Below are 10,573 nucleotides of genomic sequence, written 5' to 3'. Positions count from 1 at the left end.
CAAAGAGCGAAACAATCCATGAATTTAGTTTCCTTTCGGGGCACACAAAAAACTAGATGTAGCAAGGTATGGCAAGAGGCGAGGTTAGGTATAATCTGTGGTAAGTGGGAGATATTCAAAAAGGGTCAGGATGAGAGGGCCAGGCAAGACAGCAACCACAGCGGCAACAGAATTCAGCCTGTACTGGTTTTGGTTGCACGCTTGGGATAGAATATTGAATAAGAAATTTTTGAGAAATATATCTCTTGAAAAGCAGAGAAACCCACCGGAAAGCCTGGTGCTGAGCAACTGAAAATAACTTTAAACGTTACCAGGAACTGAAAAAAATTCAACTGAATTTAACAAAAATATTTCTTAGTCCATTCCCAAAGGGACAAAAATACCAAATGAACCGCAACTATAATAGAAAATGGGTTTATTGTTTTTAGAAATATTATCCAGGAATATGAATCCTTATTTCGAAACATTTCAACCTATTTTCGTAGCACTTTTGACACATAGAAGAAAGTAACGCTAAAGCAGTTCTTTATCAGCCTCTTTCGCTTTAAAACATCCATACCGTGAATTATTGATTTTGTTTTGGGTTTATATTTATACATCCATAATTCGTAACCTGTATTGATGTTTTACACAGCTTTTAAAGCACCACGAACGTATTTTTTGTGGCTTCCCACGCTATCACACCTTATTTACCACGAGGTGATCATGGAAAATCTTATTAATGGTCATGCAAGGATACGATTTTGCTGAATCATTTCGCGCACAGCATCGATATTTTGTGACACAAGAATTCATTTTAAACTACTTTTATCAAATTCGTCCTGCAACGAATGACGTACACGATTAAATTCGCGATATCAGTTTTTAACATTGGCAATGCATTGTGCTTCATCAAAATAAGTGATCTAATCATTCTTGGCTTAAAAATCATCAAACGGACCTTTTCATGTGGAAATTAAATATGTTTACCGCTACAGTTAAATGTATAACAGAATAATTGCATTTACATACCCATAGATTGGATTACGCTAAGCTTTCATCTTCATTAAATTCTTAAAAGTAAGGTAGAAATAGTGGAGTATAAATTCATAAGAACATGTTGCAAGTAATTTCCTATCAATAACCAAAATAAATTCAGCTAGGGTTCAGCTTTAAAATTTCGAACTGCCTCATAATCCTCTTACTTGTTGGCTGTCAACAATATTGAATCAAACCAAAATAAACGCACTTCCTACACCAAACCAATTCGGTATATACGATTCTATGCTCCTTTCTACAACATATCCGGCAACTAAACCGTGTTAGGAATGAAAAATGAATTCAGACCCAGGGTAAAAAATAGGTGGGAAAGTCTGATCTATAAATTGACATATAAATAAAAACCAAAATGACGAGGGTTCAGTTTAGGTCCCAAGCACCAAGGAAATGCGGTTTCTCTTGCCTGTCTTGCAGATACGCAAACTTTTACAAATTGATATTCTCCCAGTTCATGGTTTAGGTTCCCCTTTTCGTCCTGAAATCTATTTAATATGCGTGTCTGCAGTGACTTTAAAACCCGCCCAACGAAAGGCGCAGCGACTGTCCTCCCCCCACGATCTCGTTTAATGTTCGTATTTTTTTTTTATTGACGCCAAAGGTTTCTGCTCTTCAGTTTTATTGTTCAACGCGATTCAGGGGGTGTCCCATAAACCGAACAATAAGAACAGCCAGAGCAACACGGGGGAGGGAACAGCCACCGGCCTCAATTAAAGACGTCTCGGGGGCATAGTAACCAAAAATTGACTGAATGGCAATGACAGAACGGGAAAGAATACATCGCCATGGAAGGAAGAATACCAACAGCCACATACAAATTTCTCCTTCCTCAAAACAACAAGTGACAAGCTATAACGAGAAGGAATGTTTGAGTCGCTTTTGGGGACGCGACTCTACTTATACCCGTACTCAGTCAGTATATACATTTTTAAACATGATTTTTTAGAATTTTAGAATTAAAAAAAAAATGTACATTTTACATTTTTACATTTTACATCTACAATGTATATTCTACATCTAACATGTAGGTTCTAAATTAACCATTTATATTCTACATCTCCTCCGCTGGAGGGCGGTCGCGCACTTAACGCGGCAGAGTGTGCGAGCGGAAGGAAAATGAGTTGCTTGGTCGTTGGCAGGAGGGGGCAGAGGAAGCAACTGAAAATTAATTTGTTCATTCTGGCTATTATTATCTATATATCTTATCTTATTAAAATTTGGCAGTCTGGTAGATATGGTCATACTGCGTTTTTAGTCTTATCTTATCTTTAAAATTGTGCCTGCCACAGATTTTCGTCCTTTGTGGGGGCGGGGCGAAATTTTTAAATACACTTGTAGCAGTGTGATATCACATGAGTCTGGCAACAAAATTTGATTGCTCTATCTTTTATAGTCTCTGAGATCCAAGCGACAAACAAGACGGACAGACTATGTATAAGAATATACAAGAATATATATTCTTATGGGGTTGGAAACGTTTCCTTCTCTGCGTTAAACACATCCACTTTTACAACAAATCTAATATACCCCTTAGCTCTTTTTTGAGTACGGGTATAAAAATTTTAAAAGACGCATGCAATAACTGAAACCGTGTAGTACCACCACTATGAGTTCGTGTCAGTGTAGGTGTAAGGTTTTTTCGGTTGCCATTGGGTCATCAACAGTTTGCAGTATTGAACGTGACTCACTTTACTAAATGGTGCGCAACCAGCAGGAAGCACTGACCGGTGTCGTTGTTGGAGACAGGTCAGGAATGGTAAGGAATCGAAAAATCGTCCCAGAGACAGTTACGAAATACAATGAACTTTGATGGTTTGATGGTGTTGCGCTTAATTTTGAAATTTTAGGGAGGTTCGGCAATTTGTTTCGCGGTCCTTCTAGGTATTACCTTTAATAATGCTATTTGGTGATTTAATTTCATACTTTTCATGCCCGGTACTCGAAGAGTTTGCGGATACATCCGATTTGTGGTTGAAGTAAATGTGCATGTAACGCACAGAGTATATATATTCTTGATCAGTATCAATAGCCAAGGCGATAGAGCCATGTCTGTCTGTACGTCTGTCCGTCTGACCGTCTAGTTTGTCGCCTGGATCTCAGAGACTATAAGAGCTAGGGCAACCAAATTTGGTTTCCAGACTCATGTGATATTACACTGCTACAAGTGTATTTAAAAATTTCGCCCCGCCCCCACAAAGGACGAAAATCTGTGGCAGGCACAATTTTAAAGATACGATAAGACTAAAAACGCAGTATGACCATATCTACCAGATTGCCGAATCTTAATCAGATCGGATCATAATTATAGCCAGAATGAAAATATTAATTTTCAGTTGCTTCCCCAGCCTGATTTATTGTTAATCGATATATCACGTGGTCGTACATGAAAAAGTTGTATGTAGGCTTAGTCCATAAAAGGCCAACCTTTCTTATGCAAATGAACATTTCGCCCTAATATGGCTAGAAGTGACCTAGGCCAAAAACATTAACAGCACCCCTCGTAGTTCCCATAAAACAAGAATTTTCAAAATTTCTGAAAATTTCCTATCTTTGATTCTCGTAATAATTCTTACATTATGCTATTCCACCTTACCAAGTAAAAGTGGAAATTGCAAAAGAGAAAACAAAACAAAAATTATTTTCGGTAAAACTGGAAGAGGAGATGGAAAATGGATGGAGCAGAGGCGGTCGTTCCGAAGACGCTTGGGTTCGCGCAGCGTAATATTATTATTTGATAAAGATGCTAAAAGTAACGAAAACACATTTTCTCAGTTAAAAGGGGTCGTTAGGGAATGAAATATGCGCACGTACGCACCGAACGGGACCCGACACGACAGAGCACCCTGAAAGAAGGGCGGTTGGTTCCGATGGAAACTTGCATACATACGTATATGGAATGGATGGGAGTGTGTTTTGGGTGGGTAGGGAGACGGGACTCAGCATGCGAGTTTATAGTCGATTTTTATCACAGTATTTGAATTATTATTTCAGGAAGCGCGCTATTTGCGCATCGCGCTTTTTGCGGATACGCTTTATTCTGCTTCTACTTTTTTTTCCTCTCCAATATATGTACATATTTATATGTATGTACCCACCCCTCTTTTTGTCCCTTCCTGACGATGCCTTTCATGTATTTGCATATGAATGCGGCTCGACGGCAATATTTTTTGAAGCCCTCTTTGAGGCGTTGCCTATACGGCCACGTGTTGAAAAATCAGTGCTAATGCTGAAATGTTATATGTATGCGTGTGAGCTTTCAACAGACACTTCTGGGCACAGAGGGGCATAGGACATATTTCAGTGTTGTCGAAATATTTCTTATTTCTGTGCATCACAAATGGAGAGACTTTGTTGCCTAACTATATTTGATGAATGCCACCTCTAGGAAATGAACGAAAGACATAAGCAAACTAATTGGTTTTTTCCAGTATGTGCATCCAAACGACTTATGTATGCAAATAGATTAATTTTGCAAGACTTTTGCAGAGTGTACTACAATTTAAAAAACTAAATCTATGCTTAAACTAATTTTAGACTAATTTTGAATACTTTATAAATATTGGAAAGAATTAGATCGAGCTGTAAATGTTTTAATTAGACTATACTTACAAATTAACCATTGAATTGTATTTGATCTATTTAACTAATCAATATATTTTCCACGTAATTCGCTTTTAATTATTTTTTCCAAGCTATTAAAAGGGAACGTAGACGACTCTCCCCCACCAATAGGACTTGAGTAGAAGTCTTTTGGGCGGGACCGGGAAGGTATTTGAACGGGTATGAGTGGGTACGGGCATGACAATGGCAAAGGGTATGAGCTTCATCGTCAGGCATAACTGTTATTGTAAGAGATTTCATGTAAATATTGCATGTAAATGTTATAAATAAGGCGCTTTTAGTGCCTGATTCCTGGTCTGCATGCCACCAGCGAACGGAGAGACAAAAAAGAGAGGGGAGAGGGTACGGTACTCGTGCTCGTATCTCTTGTAACTGGAGGATCGGGAGGTTTATTGTTTGTGCAGCCAGCAGCGTCCTTCCCCTTCCCTTGCCCAGTCCATAGGACCTGCCTCTGTGGGCAAGGTAAATAAAAATATTTTGTGCGTGAGTGCGGTTTTTAAGCTGCGTGAAATTTTCGCCCCCTTTTTGGGGTCTGGAAATTTCTGCGAAAGATTGTGTGGGTGTGAACATTTCGGCACCTTTTTTATATGCATTGTCTGTTGGCGCTTTATGTTTTGTTAGCAATGCCTACGGCAAATTGACTTTTAAGGTCCTCCTGCCCACTTTTCCCTATGGTTCTTTTTTTATCTTTGTTTTTCCACTTTTGCTTTACTCTCCTTGTGTTGTTTTATTTTTTAGTCTATCATTTGCCTTGCCAGCGGGCATGTCGTGTCTTTGTTTCGGGACATTGATTGAAGTTTATTTCGAATATGTTTATAAATGTAAAAATTTAAATTATCCAGGCTACGTTTGAGCTGCAGTACACATGAAATGTTTTCGAACCGCTGTACCAAGGTAAGCGCCGCTAAGTGCTTGACTATTGTGTTACGTTTTTGGAGATCCGCTCTAAAATGTTTTCTTATTATCATAATAATGATTAGGTTTAGGCGGCAGCTGGGGAAAAAATATTTCTTATCGCGTTCATCCCCACTGGATACTTCCATAGCCCCGCATTGATAAACTGAAAAATTCACTGGCTTCATGGCAACACATTTTCCCCACATAAAACTTAGCTAGCTACGACGCGTCGCGACGTTGCAGTACCCAGGATTTCGCGAAGGAGTGAGCCCCGGGTACGCCCTTAGCAAATTGCAATAGTCAATAATTTACTGTGGTTTCCACCGCGGAAAAAAAAAATTAACAAAAACAAATGACTAGAAAGGAACCCCAACCAAGCGGAGAATATTGAGCTCAATAAATAAATGCTAATTTAATCAAGGCATTCAAAAGTATATAGAAACCGGAGTATGCCCAAATGGACAATAATTGAGGATACTCTGGCCCTGCCTTTCTGTCAACGGACTCATAAAAGCGTGACTGCATATTTAAAATTTCCCTCTCTTTATCCTACTTGATGGCCATACAAATTCATGAGTTCTGAAATTAAATATTTAAAGTATTTTTAATGCTTTTTAGCACTCAGTCAGTCATACAGTCAATTTTCGTAAAGCAAACACATCAGACAGAGGAGGTCTGATACTTCATTTGTTTCCGTTTCCGCAGTTTCGATGTCAGGGCCAACAAAAGAAGAAACACAAACAAACAGCACCAAACAATAATGAATGGCAAATTGTATTCAAATAAATAAAAGCCAAGGCAAAAAGGGAATATTAGGAGAAGTAAACATGCGAATGCTCTGAATGCTAACTTCAAACATACGAACAAGAAATTTAAAAAAATCTTACCTCTGAGTTTTTTTTTAAGTTCAAAATATTGTGTTCATATTTATTAAGTTATTGGTTGAACCCTATTACTCAACATTTGGGATTTATTATTGATTATATAGAGTTAATTATTAATTAAATTAATTTTAATGTAAAAATTTATAATATAATATAAAATATTATCAAAAACGAAGAACTATCCGAAATACTTCTCCCATTCACGATCTAGGGATGAAAAAACAAAAATGATGAGTACTTTTCAAGACAATCTCCCAGTTACCCCAGCTACAGCTCACGGCCCCTCGAGCGGAGTCGTCGCGGCTCGTTTCGCATTTTACAGTCGCTGGCTCATTTATAAATTTATGAGCTCTACTGCCAGGGGAGTTATCGCATTAAAAAGCTTCGCTGTTGCCGCTGTAGCGTTTCTTTCTCTTAAAAACAAAAAAAAAACAAGGAATAAAATACAAATTAGCAATAAAAAGTAGAAAAGCGTGTTTGCTTGTTTACAACTGCAGGAGGACGGAAAAAGAGCAAGAAAGACGAATAAAGCTGAAGAAAAAGATGACAGCAGCATCAAATGGATTTCATGTCACGTTACACAAATGTGCCAAGGAATTAAAAATGTGAGTATAGCAAGCTGGAACAACAATTGTTGCTGTCTTGTAGTTGTTGCTGCAGACGGTGTCATTGCGCTACCCATTAGCGTGGTGCAGCGACCAGCTTAAATGGGAAAAGTGTGTTCATTACTCCATTCGGGTCCTCTCCCCGTCTCCGTGTTGGCGCAATAAAAATTGTTTTTCATTTTCGCTTTGGTGCACTCGCTTTCCCAAAACCTGAATAGACACAGATACGCACATCATCGTACAGACACTGTCTCACATTCCAGGAGCTGACTATCTTACCCTTGGCTGTATCAGAGCGGAAATATCAATTCTTTATTACGCATACGCGGCGATGTTAGCTTAATAACTGACTCTGAATGTGCGTGTAGGAGAGCATAAATTAAAAAAAGGCACAGGTAAATCTCTATTAACGAAAACCAGCGAACACCTCACTTATGTATGTATGTTCACGAAAGGGATTATTATACTCTGTCTATAATTCGGTGTATTTCAGATATATTTAGATATAATTTTGATTCACTATTCAAACAAATAGAATCCAATATAATTTAGAGCTCCATTAGATTATTTAAATCTAATACGTAAGTTTTTATTTAAAACAATCTAAAACTTTTATCTGCAATGCTAACACTTCACAGTATTTAATCTTCATATAAATATTTAAATATAAATATAAAGTTGCTCGTTTAATTTGAGCTGCTGTAAAGAAAGCTTAATATTCTATCTGATTAACATTATCTATAGGACATCAGACGATTTCTCTATATCTTTCAAAATATATCTCTTTCCCTCGCTCTCTCTCCTCCTCTCTTCACTTACCGTTTAGTATTCCAAACTTTATGGAATTAAAAACAATTCTCATATTGATTGGCGTCATTGATTGAAACAGCACGAATCGTTTTCCCTGCCAAATGTAACCAGGAAAAGGTATGGGTGAGTCTATCCCGCTCCCAAGCTCAGTTTTTCCTGTCAATAATGTAGCCATTTTGAATCGTATCGCACGGATTGGGTAAGTGAGGGGGTGAGTGATTGTGTCACGGATTAAAACGCATTGAGTTGGTCTAACTAATTGGATTTGTGACCAGAAGAAAAGCGGCAAAACTTCATGAAATGTTTTGACAATTGTCCCAATTTAGCGCCAAGCTAGAAAGCAGACATACGCGTATCCTGGACAAGGCCACTTATCAAGTTTATTGCTCCCCGAAAGCCAAGCACAAATATACCCGTACTCTCAACATAAGAGAGGAGCGCTACCCGTTGGAGTAGGAACGACTACGAGTACGAAGCATAATTCACATAAACTATCAAATTTACCCGCAACGTATGTTTAGCCTCGAAATGGACACGAAAGTGCAAGTGGTATGGTACAAGTCATGGCACCCTGTTCCTCAAATGTACGACGCAAGTTGAGGGTGAAATGTTATTTACAGAAAGAAATATATCTAAAAAGTTTAAATTTTTATTCATACGAGAATGTGAGTTGGCTTGGAGGCGCAAGACTACTTTTCTGAATTGCTCCTCCATATTGCATAATGATAAAACAAGCGGATTAAGAAGCAGGAAAAAAGGGCTTAGTCGACGACTTCGGGAGAATTCAAATATGTAAATACGTACATACATACATTTATGGTATGTATACTATATTCACATACATACTATGTAGGATTTAAATCTTTACAATATTTATTTACCCATATTTTAATATAACGAATGGTTTCAAACGAGGTACATTGCGCTTAGAATCGATTGTGTCAACTCAATTTGGATCAGGGGGTTTTAAAAAGTCGGGATCGGTATCGGGAAAAGTGCTTCTAAATATTGAGCAATGAAAAAAACTTCCACATACCTGGCCATCAAGCTAGTGCAAATGGTTGCTTAAACACGCAGCGGCCCTTTGTGGTAACTAAAATACAAATTTATTTCTATATTGATATACTTCATGTGGAGTATTTACGCGTATAAATAAATTCAATTTGTTATTTTATTGGAAAACTACGTCATAAGGCTTGAGAAATATTTTCTTTATTAGGTGCACTAGCTGCAAACTATGGAGAACATTGTTTTTATACCCGTACTCGAAGACTTAAGGGCAGGGCCGGATCAACACTCAACAGGGTCCTAGGCAATAGAGTGGCCGCAACTCAAAATTTTTTGAAACTAAAGTCGGCCAACGGTGATAGAAAGTTGTGTTAAGAGATTCTAAAATCTGAAATCGGTTCGCGTTTGCCCCTCGCGCATCGAGGTCAAAATATTGGCTTTTGGCCTAGTTAGCCGTCAGCCATTCGGGTTATACAGGGGGACTAACGGATGACTCGCCATAACTGTACCCTCGGACTAGGGCTAGGTGCGCTTCGGTTCAGGGCTTGCCCTGATCCTTGCTCCTGGTTCTAGGATGCGGGGGGATCACCCGCCGTAACTGTACACACCGGTGGAAGTGCGACTATACTCTCCTAGTGGGGGCGGCTGGAAACAGGTCCTGGTACGGTCAAGTCTCTGCCACGGATGCTGGCTAATTGTCGTCGGGCGGAGAGAAGAAAACCCTCGTAGGGAAATTACCCCAATCCACGGTGAAACAGGGTATGCCAGGTGGCAAGGCGGCCGAGGGGGAGCTCGGTGCTGCATATGCGAACTCGGGATACCCCAGCAGACCGAGGGCCAGAACGTGGGTCTCGGTGAAGCCTGCAGAGCCGGAGAAGATCCTAAAGGTTCTGCAGGTCTGCAACCCCCACCTTCCTACAGCCGATTGGAAGGTGGCCAAGGTGGATGAGGCTACTGGACAGGGGCGCCAGATAATCCTCGTCCTTAATGAGGAGTTTCTAGAACTCCTGAAAGAGTCGGACGGAGTAGTGGACTATGGCTACCGGAAGGTCACCATAGCCCCCTACAAATCCGACTCTAAGGGCAGGCGAGCAGAGATCCAGCCAGATCTTGAGCTGCCAGACCTCAGGAATGCAGATAAACCTCCATCACTGTAAGGCAGCATGCGCTGCCCTACTGCTCCAAGAGAGGAGCTGACATAGTCCTCACTCAAGAGCCTTGGATCCTCGGAAACAGGGTTTCCGTTCTGAGGACCCAAGACTATAAGCTCTACGGACCTGACACCACAGATAAAACCCATACCTGAATTCTTGCAAAAAGAGAGTTACACTTATTTTTACTCCAAAATTTCACACAGCAGTGAGTCTCAAAGGCCAGGAGAGCTCACGATCCCACCTTTATTATTAAAGGACTGATTCCTGGACGGTGAGTCTCATCGACCAGATGCTTCAATGCAGGACCGTTGAGGCATCACTGGGGACGTCAGCTTCAACCTGGTTTGTCTGCAGAGGTACGCCGCAGGGCGGAGTCCTCTCGCCCATCCTATGGAACGTAGCAGTTAATGAACTGCTGCGGGAGATAGAGGGGGGTTGAAGTCACGTGGTGGCGAACGCTGATGATTTTGCCATAGCATTCTCTGGGAAATTTCCACAGACGCTATGGGACTGTATGACAAGCACTCTCATGAAACTGTCCCAGTGGGCAAACAAATGC

This window comes from Drosophila obscura, unplaced genomic scaffold, assembly GCF_018151105.1.
Source record: "Drosophila obscura isolate BZ-5 IFL unplaced genomic scaffold, ASM1815110v1 contig_189, whole genome shotgun sequence".
Lineage (NCBI taxonomy): Eukaryota > Metazoa > Arthropoda > Insecta > Diptera > Drosophilidae > Drosophila > Drosophila obscura.
Note: the sequence above shows the minus strand (reverse complement) of the source record.